Source organism: Lactuca saligna, chromosome 1 (genome assembly GCF_052625555.1).
Source record: "Lactuca saligna cultivar CGN05327 chromosome 1, ASM5262555v1, whole genome shotgun sequence".
Lineage (NCBI taxonomy): Eukaryota > Viridiplantae > Streptophyta > Magnoliopsida > Asterales > Asteraceae > Lactuca > Lactuca saligna.
Genome location: NC_136417.1, coordinates 67330368 through 67344803, shown reverse-complemented (window position 1 = coordinate 67344803; position 14436 = coordinate 67330368). Strand labels below are relative to the sequence as shown.

At 34.8% G+C, this 14436-nt stretch overlaps 1 pseudogene across 1 annotated transcript; it reads right to left on the bottom strand.

The window, feature by feature from the left end:
* Positions 1-1843: 1843 nt before the first annotated feature.
* Positions 1844-5483, bottom strand: LOC145039031 (histone-lysine N-methyltransferase family member SUVH9 pseudogene; annotated as a pseudogene). Its single transcript, XR_013679700.1, has 2 exons — positions 3203-5483; positions 1844-2259 (listed from the first exon to the last, which is right to left on the bottom strand). The product of XR_013679700.1 is annotated as a histone-lysine N-methyltransferase family member SUVH9 pseudogene (transcript).
* Positions 5484-14436: the final 8953 nt, after the last annotated feature.

Genomic DNA, 14436 nt, shown 5'->3' with positions numbered 1-14436 from the left:
CAGAATGCATGTGGCAACATAGAAATTAAAAATGATCTCAATCAAAAACAACTTTTAGATTCTAGACTATTCCATCCTATAAGGCTTGAAGGAGTGGACTGCGGTTCCAAGCCGCACACTTGCCACCTGGACCGCAAACACCGTCCCCTGGGTGCGGTTTTGGCCATAGTGCGGTTAGAAATGGCCGCACCCTCTTTCTTCTCTCTCTTTATTTATGTGTCTTTCACTCTCTTCTCTTTTCTCTCACCTCTCTCTTCCTCTACCATGGTTTCCACTCCCTGTGTGTGGTAAAAATAATGTGGCTCCTATGTATCAAAGGAGGGGGTGCGGTTCCTGTGGCACCACTCTCTTCAGCGTAAATACCTCTCATATGTGTTTATAAAGTGAAACTTCACTTTTTGGATAAAACCAATAAAAAAATTGTTCAATTTCAACAATTTGGATAAAACTATATGGTTACATGGTCATGATATTTGGATTTTGGATTCTTTACGCAAAAACCGAATTAATATCTTAAATTTCATATTGATTTTGGTTATTAAAATAAAAGAAAATAAACCAAATAACAATATCTTATTTATTTATTAAGTGTGAGACGATTTTTTTCAACATAATATAAATTGGTAAGCATTACATGCTTTCAAGAAAATGTGATAACAACTTTATAATCTTATACATAGTTTACAAAAATGATTTTGGAAATGATATCAATATCTGATTTGAAATTCTATAGTATTAGTTGTGAATGAAAGAAAATTTTCCATATTTATCTCCAAATTAGGTGAATTTAAAAAGAAATGAACGAAAATTATGTTTGACAATTAAAAAACATTATTTGAATTTAATACATTCCATTACAATTTACATGAGCATGAGCATTAAAGGAGGTAGTCAATTTTGTTGAATTTAATACATTCCATTACAATTTACATGAGCATTAAAGGAGGTAGTCAATTTTGTTTAAAATTTAGTGAACTTTTATTTCAATAGTGTAAGAGAAAAGCAAAAAAAATAAACCAGAAATTGCTAAATGGAATTAAACGAAAATAAAAAAAAATAGAAAAAATATCATATGGTATATTGAATAAGAGGGGAACAAATGATAAAATTATTTTCATTTATCTTTAATCATTTTTTAATTTATTAAAGTTGCTTTTGGACATATATTGGAAAGATGGTCTAAATAAAAAGCCTTAAGCCTCTAATATATTTACAAAAAAGAAAAGGATAAAAAAAACTTATTTCCAACTTGACATTAGCATTGCCCACAACTTTTGCTTCGTAAAACTCAATCTTTTTTATAGGGATGTCAATTTATAACACGACACGACAAAAATAAATGAAACGAAACGAAATCGGGACGAAATCAAAATTCGAATTCGTGTCGTTTTCGTGTCAAAATTAAAAAACACAATGTCGTGTAGTATTCTTGTTCTTAAATTGACACGATTAAGCATGTTGTTGTCGTGTTATATATTTTTAAGTATGAACGAAATACACTAATAGTTATGTAATATTATCTTTGTTGTGTCGTATTATCGTATTTTAATTGGTTCGTTTTCGTGTTAATGAAAAAAAACACGACATCGTGGCGTGCCGTGTTCGTGTTATACAAAAATTTATCGTGTCGTGTCAGACAAAAACACGACATGAATGCCCGATTTGACAGCCCTACTTTTTTATATGTATGATATCAACTTATAATGGTCTTTCTCAACATTTTTTATAGTCCACAACTAAACCATTTGCTTTTATCTTTATTAGTAAAGTTGAGTAAGTTGACTTTGTGGAATTTAGCAAGTTTATTACATGCATACTACCAACTTATATCAAAAACCGAAAGGACCATTTAAGCGTTCATTGATTCCATCTCTATACAGAATCTACAGAATTTTATATTAATTTGTACAAAAATAAAAGCCAAAACAACATCAAAAATGGTATAAGATGTAGTTTTTTAAGTCATCTACACTTGATATGTATATATATAAACTTCATAGATACACAAAATTTGCTTCTTTAATTGCAACTTCAACTTTCAAGTTTGAAGATGCATGCATCATTTCCCATCTTGATGACCCTTGTGTGTTATGCATTTCAAAAACCAAAAGCCAAAAGAGAAAGGAGCTATAGTTTTAATATAGGCAACCTAATTTGGAAATAGATACCTTTCCTTATATAGTGGAAGAAGATGAGATGTGATATATTTGGAAACCGAGATGCAGAATTTTAGCCAACTTATCATCTTCTTTATACCATCTACAAAACACAAGATTCAAATGGATTAAGCAAACATATTGATTAAATTAAAAGAAATTGTGAATATTTAACTTAGAAGTTCTTTCTTGTTTTGCTTAATGGGTAAAACACTTAATCTGGACGCCTATACATGTATGACTTATTGGGTTAAGTCAAAAAAACCTGACTTAATGTATTAAGACACTAAGAATGCGTTTGGTTGCGGAAAATTTTCTAGTTTTCCATGAAAATTAAAATTTTGAAAAAGCGTTTGGTTGATTTGGTTTTCAAAAAAAATTTCCAAGAAAAATTAGAAAATGAAAGTTGATAGAAAATACACAGCCAAACACGTTTTCTAACTTTCTAAAATCTGAAAAGGAAAACTCAAAAGTTTTAACCAAACTCATTTTCTAAATTTTCTACTGAAAACCAAAATTGAAAATTCCATTCCTTTTTTTTGAAAACTTTTTCAAGAAATCTGTAAACTGTTTTCCACATCCTAACTTTTCACCTATTCAACTATTTTCCCTTCTTCTTTGCTTCTCCCAACTCCTCTCACATTAAAACCGATAAATATTGTTAGTATTGTGAACTTCGTTTTTTGGAAAGCAAGGGTAAAATGGTCATTTAGGGCCAGTTTTTTGTTCATCAAGTCTCACATGAGTAAAATCACTTAACATGTGATGAAGTCTCTCTAAGTTAATATAAGATGGTTTTCTTTCCTTTCTGATAAACCAACCGAAACTAAATGACCACTTTACCCTTACATTCACTAATTTTAACAAGAGGTGAGTTGGGAGGAAAAAAGAAGGGCAAATAGGTAAAAGGGTAAAGCATCTTGATACATAAAGCAAGGTCTTTTTGGCTTAACTCATTCTATCAAAGGTTAAGTGAAAAAAGAAACAATACATTAAAAAACCCATAAATATTGAACTTAGTTACAAAGATAAGAAATAATCATTACCTCATAAACGATGAAAGCCACTGGATCTGATCTGAGATATACACAAAAAAGCAAAAGAACAACTTGAGACATATTTTTTAGTTACAAATGGGCAATTTTTCTGTCCATTCACCAGCTGCACCATAATCAAGACTAAGCTCCCTCAATGGAGGAATATCTTCCATAGCAAACAACATAAGATGAGGAAACCCTAAATTTGCATGATCAAACAACACCAATTGCACAAAAACATTCGGACACGAACTATGGCTCATGTAACAAGCAACATTTCTCATTCTAGAAACATCCATTGCAAATTCCAATTGTGGTGCAGATGGGTATGAAGGTCGCACATAATCTTGAAAAACTTGTGACAGATCTCCCCATTCTGCCCATCTGTCACCGAAACGGAGAGGATAGATTAAACTATCCTCTCCGTTCATTGTGAATACCTGGGCTTGTTCTCTGGTGAGAACAACCCCAGTGTATTCACAGATAAAAGATCCAGCTTGGATCAAATCCAATGACCTAACTCCCCAACCCGTTTCCATTGACCTAAACACTTCAAATCTATTCTTTACACCTTTTTGGGTTACACGATTCCAACAATTAGGTGGGCATGAACAGAAGGGCCCACATTCGAATATTATTGGTTTTCCTCTTAACAAAATCCCATTTAAATCATAAGCAAATTCACCTCCGTTCTTTTTAGCACAAACACAACCAGGTTTACATCCAGATACACAACCACACCCTTCGCCTTTCCCTGAAATCTGATAAATGAAAGGAGGGAAAACAGTTCTTACAAGATACTCGTAGTTCATTGGCTCAGAGTTATCATCAATGTCATTGAATAAGAAAACTGGGGTGTTTTCTTTTTTTGATGAAATGTCCAAACTGTAATACCCTACAGGTCGAGCTTCTTTTGGATTTGTTTTGATGGTTTCTGCAAACTTGAGTAATGAACTCCCCATTTCGGGTTGATCTTCCATTCTAACAAGTTTGAATTTGTATACTCCAAAACCAGATTTGCCCATTTCAAACCAGGATTCAGTGATTTTATAGAGCCCATCGTAAACATAAACTTTATCGCTTGCTCCACCTTTGTATTTCAACCCACGAACAACTCTTACCTCAATTCCGTAATGCATACTTCTTTCCATAGCAAGGTTTCCACCGACTAATCTTTGATGAACAACTTGTTTTGAGTGCTTATCTTGTCCACCGTGACCTGTGTACACGATAACATCGCCACTGTCTTCATCATCTTCGTACCCACCGGAGACGATCACACTGGTGGCGATTGGTTCCCCATTTGAGCTGTGGCTCGAGCTTAAGTAATCAATTCCGGCTTGAATTTGACCATGGATGCCCAAAACGCATAACTCTGTTCTAAAATTGAATACATCGCCAACGTAAATCCCTGGAATTGCACCGACGATACGTTTCTCCCGATTCAACCAGAGATCGTTGGTTTTCATCAGTGCAGCAGCTTTCAGATCGCCCCGGACACGGACGACGCGTCCTTCGACATTAGAACGACGCTTCTCGTCTTCCAACATAATGAAAAAATACAGAGAATCAAACAGCATCCTTGTTTTCCTTACCACCTCTCGAAAGTACCTCTCGTCCGCGATTTCAAGGTTCGTCACCCTGACTAACTCAGCCGACCGCTGAGACTTCCGGCGAGATGGAAAATCGACGATTGAAAGCTCGTCTTCTTCAGGAACCAGCACAAGCGCTAGTGCATCAGGATCCATATGAACATCGTCATTTTCCTCAACGTTAATCACCGATTCGGTCTGAGACATCCCCCAACTCCCATTGAATTCAGACTGAAGACTGTTCACACCGGATCGGGGTACTGAAAATGTAACATCGGAGTCAGTAACTGGGGCACCCAGCCCAAAACTAGAGATAGGGTTTTGAAATTTATCGGGTTCAGGTGGAACTTCCGGTGTTTCGAGTTTAGGCTCAGTTTTGGGGGTGATGAAGGTTGCAGCAGTAGAAGTTCTACCGCCACTCCCGCCAGCGCTGCCGCTGGTGGTGGAGATTGTGGGGGTCGTAGAATGATCAGGGTAATCAATCCCGGAGCCCATGTGTTGTTGATCGAATCAAAACTAGAGCTGGTAGAAATGAAATTAACGATATAGATTATGATGAAGATCTACAGAGAGGTGTGATGTGTTCATGGCGAATCTGTCAGATCAGCGAGAACTTAGCAGGCATGATGCATATATATCACAGTGTTATAAAACGTGACGAGTGTTGTAACGTTTGTATTAAGGGGAGTGTTTGGTAGCGGACATATAAGATAGGGATATATATTATATTATTATATAGGACCCAACAAATGCTAATATGTAATATGTTTTCGGTAAAATATGATAGTAACTTAAAAATATGGAATGATAACATAAATACTAAATAGAGATATAAAAAAGTGAGTTCTGGAAATTAGTTTAATGGTTTGAAATTTTCTGTTTTAGAAAATATTGAAATATTTAGTAGGTCTATGATGATAATTAGCACTTGTGAAATAAATAACTTTTAAATAAACTTGAAAACGAACTTGGACTAACTACCGCCTACCGGTCACAATAAATTTGAGAGTGACCGAAAATTATTGATTTTCGACAAGTTATAGATTTTGAGAGTGAAGGAGACAATTAGGTTTATGAGTGAATAGCGGTAACAATGATTTGGTGTAACTTTGATGTGAATTAAGATTTAAACATGTTTACATAGAGAAGATTATATTAGATATGTGAAAAAGTGTTAGATGAGTGTTATAGAGATCATAGTATATATGTGAAAAATTGTTATATGATTGGTATATGAGATAATAAAAATCTGATAAAGTGTTAGATGAGTGTTAAGTGAGATAATAAAAAACCGATAAAGTGAGATAATAAATATATGATAAAGTGTTAGATGAGATAATGAAAAACCGAGTTAGATAGAGTGTTACTCAGATAATAAAAGAGTGAATTATATATAATATTAGATGAGTGTTAGTTGGGTGTTAGGTGAAATAATAAAAAAACCTAGTTAGATAGAGTGTTAGGTAAGATGATAAAAGATCCAATTAGATAAAATATTAGGTGATGTTAGTGGATGTTACATGAGATAATAAAAATGTAAGTTAGATGAAATGTTAGGATTGTTAGGTGAAATAATAAAAGACAGAATTAGATAGAATTTATATCTATCTATCTACTTATCTATCTATATTTATATATTTACTTTTATATTTATCTTTACTTCTATCTTCTTTATCTATATTTATATTTATAAAAATATTATAAAGAAGATCATCCAAAAAGATAAATATGATTTTATTTTGAACCATGTTAATTTGATTTTTTTTCCTACTTGCTCCGCATTGTTTTAAACATATATCTAACATTTCATCTTTCTCCTATATATTGTTTATCTTATCCTTCAATCTTAGACTACCCCCATCGATAATATATGACGAGCCGCTCACCGTTTTTCCATTTAAAGAAAAACATTGTGATATTATTGGCGGCCTAGGCCACACCACCAATCTAAGCTCACAAGGGATTACTAAAATTTCTATTGCCGCGTGTTTAATATTGAATGGTTCATTATATATATATATATATATATATATATATATATATATATATATATATATATATATATATATATATATATGTTTTGGATAAGAATTATTATCATTAAAATTCCAAACTTATCTCAGTTAAAAAATATTTTTAAAATATTAAAATTTATAAATTTTTTTCTCTATAAATAGAGTATAATATTAACATAGTTCATATCTTATATTAACTCTTCATTTCTAAATCCTTTGATTTCTTTGATATCATGGATTCAAATTTCGTTTTAAATATTGACTCTTCTCAAGATTATCAAAACTTTCAAGGCTATGAAAGCTCTTAATTCTTCCCAAATACCAATCAATTCCCAAATATTGAAAACCTCACAAAATGTTGGAAGAAATGCAAGAGGCGATAAAAGGAATGTTAATGGAGATGTCACTTTAATGTCAACATATAGTATCGTTAGTAAAGATAAGTGTCGTGGAAAACAACAAAAGAAAACATCAATATGGGCACAAGTGAAGGAGCTATATGATGCAAATCAGGCGGAAAACTTATGAAAACTTGGTAACAGGAACATAGCTTAAATGAAAGGTCGTTATAAATGACTTAGTGAAAGTGCTTGCAAATGAGTTGGTATTTATCGAGAAGCGTATAGAAAAAGAAGAAGCGGAATGAGTATGAAAGATGTTGAGAATGAAGCTCATAAATTGTATGAGACAAGTGGAAACAAATTTAGTGACACAATTGTTTTTAATGACGTTATGTGTAAACATTGAAAATGGGATTTACAGCTGGATCATGACACAACACGATCACGTCCATAATATAAAGTGGGTGATAGAAAGTGGTTGTAGCACAAAAAGATCAAGGAGTACGGAAGAAGGGGACTATTTTGTCCAATCCAACACAAAAGCATCAAATAGTGGCGGTTCAACAATTAAACTTCCAACACGTAGAGATGTAACTAAAAGAAAAGAAAAAAGTAAGTCCTCTAAGGAAATTGTTAAAGAACTTCGTGCAATGAGGCCTAGTAGAGAGAGTGAGGTAGAAATCATGGAAATAAGACTTGACTTGGATCAACAAAATGTGCAAAACAGAAATAAAGGGAGAAAAAAAAAAATAAATGAAAGGGAGCCAATGAAGATGCAACTTGTGCATTTGAACACACTCCTACAAAAAGAGCCACTGTCTAATGTCGAAGTTTTATGGAAACTAATTATATTTTAGTGTATGTTTTATTTTCATTATGTTTTTAATGTATTTGTAAGATATTTTTGTTGGATTAGATATCTAAGCTCATAACTACTATTGGTATGTACTCGACCCGAGAGTAGCATGGTCTATTTCGGTTGCATAACACCAGGACAATTTGTTATGATGGAATTTTGAGAGAAGGTTATATATGATTTATTAATATATTATAAGTTCTAATATATTAATATGAAATCATATGTTTTAATTAGTATTGATCAAGAATTAATTTAGTGATCAAAAGAGACTAATTACATCAATAGGGACTAATATGTGTTGGGCTTATGATCCATGTTGGACCAAGTTTAGGTATGGACACATAAAGAGTTAGGTCACATGAACCATGGATCATAAAACCCATGGGTACGGATTATGGTTAACCCATGACCCTTGGAATTCTACATATAAATATGTGAGTACATAGCCAAATCGTTCACTAGTGGGACTTGGAGTTCATGGAGTTGATTTTATTGTGGAAGGAATTCTATCTCAAGAGTCACCTTTTTCCTAGGTGATTTGTGAGTCATTTGAAGCATTCATACTTTTGGTACTAAGCTCTTAATGCCAAATACAACAAGGTTTCAAGCTATATAAAAGGTATGCCATCCTAACTAGTATTTCATATTGTTAATGTCATTTGTATGCTAGTAATAGGCTTATTGCTTTGGAAACACTATTACATGTATAATTAGAGAAAACATAGATCCAAGGCATTTAGGGTTGTATATGCACCATAGGATGTTGTAGTATACAAAATCCCAACAATTTTATTATGTATAAATCCCAACAATTTTATTATGTATATGTATCTCATGCTTTTAATGTATTTGTAATATATTTTTAATGTGCTTTTATTGAATGCGGAATTTGTTGGATAAAAGTGTCTAAGCTCATAACTAAATTTATGTAAACTTTAAAATAGAATCAAAGTCCTTTTGGGTTGTCCGTATAACAAAAAATAGCTAGAAATGATATTAGAAAAGAGAGAAATGTTTTGTTAATATATTATGTGATTAATATATTAATTGGAAATAGTTAATTGAATGTTAATTTGTTATGTGATTAATAAATTAACATAAGATCAATAATTAAATAATTAATTTGTTAATTTATACCGTTAATAAACTAATAAGAAATCAATTAGAATTAATTAATTATTAATCAGAATTAATCTGAAGTTAATTTGGGATTAACTAGAATCAATTAAATGTGCAATTGTAAATTGTAATTTTTCAATGGTTGAACAAAAGAAACAATTCTAGAAATCTTCATGGCATGGACGGTTTTGGAGGCTCCTCTATGGTGGTCATCGCTTGGCTCATCGCTTCTCACCATATTTTACTACTCATATATCATCGCTCATCATTTATCTCATTTTTAATATACTCATCTTTTACCCATCATAATTATAGGTATAAAATACATATAAAGTTCAAGACAAATAAAACATGTATATTTTTGTTCATCCAGAATAGATACCAAGAACACAGATAATGTGCACACATAACACATAATTTATATTAAATACTTCATATATATGTGTAAGATGAAAGTAACTATTCACTCATTTGTAGTGTGCTTTGATAGAATCTGACTAGAAACGATCAGCGATTCGTGATCGTCGGGCTCGGGATGGGAAAACGGCTTCGGTAAATGAGAGAAACGAAAAATGATTTGGTGTAAAGAAGCTTAGGGTTGAATAGGCTATTTACAGGCTGATTTTTGGCCTCTCACGTCGTGAGAACTAATGCTCACGTCGTGAGAACTAATGCTCACGTCGTGAGCCATGGCTATATCACCTCGTAGCTTCGCCATCTGCGTTTATAGTTTCGAAACATGTCTAGACGACTTCTCACGTCATGAGAATGATATGCTTATGTTGTGAGCTTCAAAGAGTCATCCCGTAGACTTCCCAGGTGTTTTCTAGGCTCTCAAATAAATCTCAGTCTACTGGTCCGGAAAAATCTCCGCACTAACATCATCAAATAAAATCCAATTAATAAGCAGATCTCGACCAATAATCAAGAATCTAAGCTACTTATCCAATATCCAGGGTGAAAGACAACTTACCCTTTTTCTTGCGTGGCCCAAAACCAAGGGTCAACCTATAAGTTCAAAAGGCCCAAATCCCTAAATGGCATCCCAAGGCCCAATAAGGCCCAACTTCCAAATTGGGCTCAAAAATCATCATGGACCTAATCCCAAGAAAGTCCACAGCCTATTCATGGCCAAAAGTCAGAAATCCAATGGCCCAACAAGGCCCAAACCTTAAAATCCCAAAATATGGCCCAACCCGAGGAAGTCAAACCGGAAGTTAATTTGTTGAGTACGTGGGGCGTACTCAGCTCTTACGCTTAGCGTACTCCTTCTAGGGCCATTACATGCAACGTACTAGCTGGGTACGCCCCACATACTCCCCAGATTACCAATCCACTTCATTAAGCACTTAATCGATTAAGAAAACATACCAAACTCTCAGATCTGATTCCATAAGGTGACTTAACACGTAAGGTTGACAACTTTACACCCATACACGACTTAATGGGACCCAACACTAAAATAATCTTAACAAGAATCTTAACACTTGCATGGACAAATATCTTACATAACGTTTTCATTTTTATGAATACTGGACCTCAATGGAGCTAAGATCCAACATCCATGGCTTCTAGAGTAGATTAAAAGCTCAACTTTAGCTCAAAAGAACCAAAACTGCATAAATAGCACCCTAGGTTAGATATAGGATAAAAACACCACCAAATCTCACTTTCAAGCTCAAAACACACCAAAATCACTTAGGGTTTCGTTTTAGGGTAAAGAGTGATGGAGACTGATTAGTAGGATGTCTAAAGGTTGTATGAGTTGTTTAAATAGTGAACAAACCCTAAAAATTAGGGTTTGGCCCTGCCTTGCATATGCCATCCATACCACGTACACCCAGTGTATGTGGGTTCAGGCATGATCCAGAAACAAGCTAGTATGCCAAGCATACTCGTAGAGTACGCCCACGTACTAGCTAGGGACTAAAAATGAGATAAATTTTGCATTTAGGGTTAAAAAGGATACATACAAAATCTCAAATGTTACAAATATAGTTGGTGCATTGGTTAGTCCGAATGACATAACCAAAAATCCGTAGTAACTGTACTAAGTACTGAATGTCGTCTTTGGACTATGTGCTTCTTGGACTCTGAGTTGATGTTATCCGGATCTTAGATCGATCTTTGAGTAGTAGCAGGATCCTTGTAGCTGATCGAACATGTTATCGATCCTCGGGAGTATATATCAGTTTTTGATGGCGAGTTTGTTCCATTTTTGATAGTCGATACATATCAGGGAACGATCCATCATTCATTTTGACAAAGAATACCAGTGATCCTCATAAAGAGAAGCTTGGCCGGATAAAGCCTTTGTCAATAAGTTCTTTGATTTGACTGGATAGTTCTTGCATTTTCGATGGAACCAGGTGATAAGGAGATCTTGCCACTGGTGTTGCACCCGGGATTATGTCGATTTAGAATTTGACATGTATGACTAGAGGTACTCCAGGTAGATCCTCTTGAAATATATCTGAGTAATCGCACAATTGCGGTATGTATTTGATTTCCTTATCCTTTCCTTCCATATCCATCACATGGTCCAAGAAAGTGAAGCATCGATTCTACGAACACTTTCTCGTCTTCATGAAAGATATGACTCTTAGATTCTTGCCTGATTTGTCTCTGTAAATCACGATAGCTTCGTTGTTGGGTAAGGGTATTCAGACGCCTTTTGTGTAGCATAATGTCTATGCTCGATGAAGTGATAACCAATCCAATCTGATGAGCACATCGAAACTTCCAATGGTCATAGGTATTAGGTAGACAAGAAAGACATGGTTATTTAGGGTGAGAAGTCAGTTAGTGAGTATTTCTAGTGTGCTTTTTAATTTTCTATTTGCTAGTTCTATTATGTAAGCTTCATTAAGTTTGCATGATTTATGGTTAATCATGCTTATAAACTTATGGGAAATAAAGATTTTATCGACACGCGTATCAAATAATATAGAACCATGAATATTTTTGGTAGCAAACATACTGGGTACCATAGTTGGTTCCTGGCGAGCATATCCAACACTTGTCACAAATGCTCTTCCTTAGTCACCCTGATTCTTTAGTTTCGGGCAGTCCTTCTTAAAATGCCCTGGTTGATTGCATTCGAATCAGTTAGGGCTTCCTCCTACAATAGTGGTTGAAGTTGTATTGTTTGGAGTCTTTCTGCAAAACCTAGAAGTGTGACCTCTCAAGTTACAAATGTTGCAGACGAGGCAATTTCTAAAATGGTGGAAATTATACTTAGTATAGTGGGGTAAATTCTTAGATTAGGGCTTTGTTAGGGCGGGAGTGTTTGTGATGGTAGCGTACACAACTACATGTTCTGGATTGGGTTTGTGATGTTTGAGGTTCCCCTTTGACATGTCATGGGGCTTCCTTTTTCTAGTCCCAACCTAGTACTTTTCAGTTTGTTGGGTCATGGTACCCTGACGGATACAATGCTTAGTCGATTGATAGGCCAATTTCTTAGCACTATCGAAGGTAGTGGGTCTGGATGAAATAACCAGACCTTGACAGGTGAAGCTAATCCCCCAATGTACCTTTCATTCTCTTTGTATTTTGGGTTCACCATTCCTGGGCAAAGGTTTACGAGGTCTTTAAATCGAGAGGTGTAAGCAGTCATCTCCGATCCTTTCATGGTAAGGTTCCAAATTATAGAGAGTGAATTAAAATCTCACCGATTTCAAATTATAGAGAAAGAAGTTTTGAGACTACAAAATGATCGATTGGGAACTATGGGTTTCTTTGCTATGATGGTAGCGGAGCTATTGGTTCTTTGTTCTTCTTTAGGTTTAAGTGAATGTGACATCCCCAAAATCTCGGCCATAAAAGACCGATTTCATTTATGTTTTTTAAAATAATTTCAGAGTAAATCCTTTTGATTTAAAAGAGTTGTGAAAGTTGTTCCCAAAAACAAAATACGATAAAATAATATTTATCAAAGCATTTCAGCAAGAGATGCATTTTCATTATATAATCAAAACTCGGGATGTCATGTTACGATATAGATCATAAAGCATAAACGATAACATTACAAGCCATTCAACAAATATATACATATGCAGACTTGTAAACAAAACAACTTGATGATTCATCCATCTTATGCCCTCGCGCTACTACTTGTAATACAAATAAACTGAGTGGGTTAGGCTTGGGAGCTTGGTGAGCATATAGGGTTTTCTACCCACAATAAATAATTATATTTAATTTCACCAACCAACAATAACCCGATTACCCATTCCCGTTATCCTCACTTTACGTCCCTAAAACAACATCTATTACAAGGGACCTAATCTAGGAATTTCATCGGGATGGACATTACTGCTAAGGGGTTTCCTCAACAATAGATATCATAAAGGAAACCATGAGGGGGATAGAGTACACCGGTGAACACATCGTTCACAGCACCTACAGGTTATGAACCTGCTAGCGTTCCACAAGACTGTCTAGAAAGAGTATGTGGTCTTCATCTATACTCCGTTAGATGACTAGGTCAGCATCAACAACATCGAGGCCTCTCATATGTTTATCACACATCAACTATCTACCCATGTTATACCCAACATATTAGTAGATAAAAATATATATTTTTATACATAGTTTAAAACCTGTATAGCATTCTCATTTAATACATATTCCAAACAACAGATGAGACACATACACATAACACGTATTTCATGGAGAATAAATCATATCTATGAGATAGAAGAAAGTGAATATACATTCACGCATATAACAACAAAGTATACACATAACACGTATTTCGTATGAAATACTTCATAATTATGCATTAGAAGAAGGTAACTACACACTCACTTAATCAAAAGATGATCGGACAACATTACGACTTGCAGAAGTAGTATTCTTCGGTAGATCTGGAAGATCTTCACAAAAACCGGGCTCCTCGCGGGCAGAGCTTCGGCTCGGGAATTACATTTCTTAGGATCTTCGAGCTTCGGGACTTGCTTCGGGTCTCGGGATGATAACGGGGCTTCGGGGGTACTTCTTTGCACGTAAATCGATGCAATACAGGTAAGAGATAAGAGAATGAGCAACCAAACTCGGCTGGCCCTTCAAATCTATTTATAGGGCAAATTTTGCCCTTGCCATGTCGTGACACCTTTTTCCATGTCGTGGGCTTGGTCGTCACTGCATGTGTCATTGTCCAGTTGCTATTTTAGGCTCCGGAATGCATCAGAAAACCTGCCACGTCGTGGTCTCTAACACAACTTTGGGGTTCGTGCCCCGAACTTCAGAAATTCATAGCTTTCGCATACGAACTCCGTTTTCGACGTTCTTTATATCGACGCGTAGGTGAGAT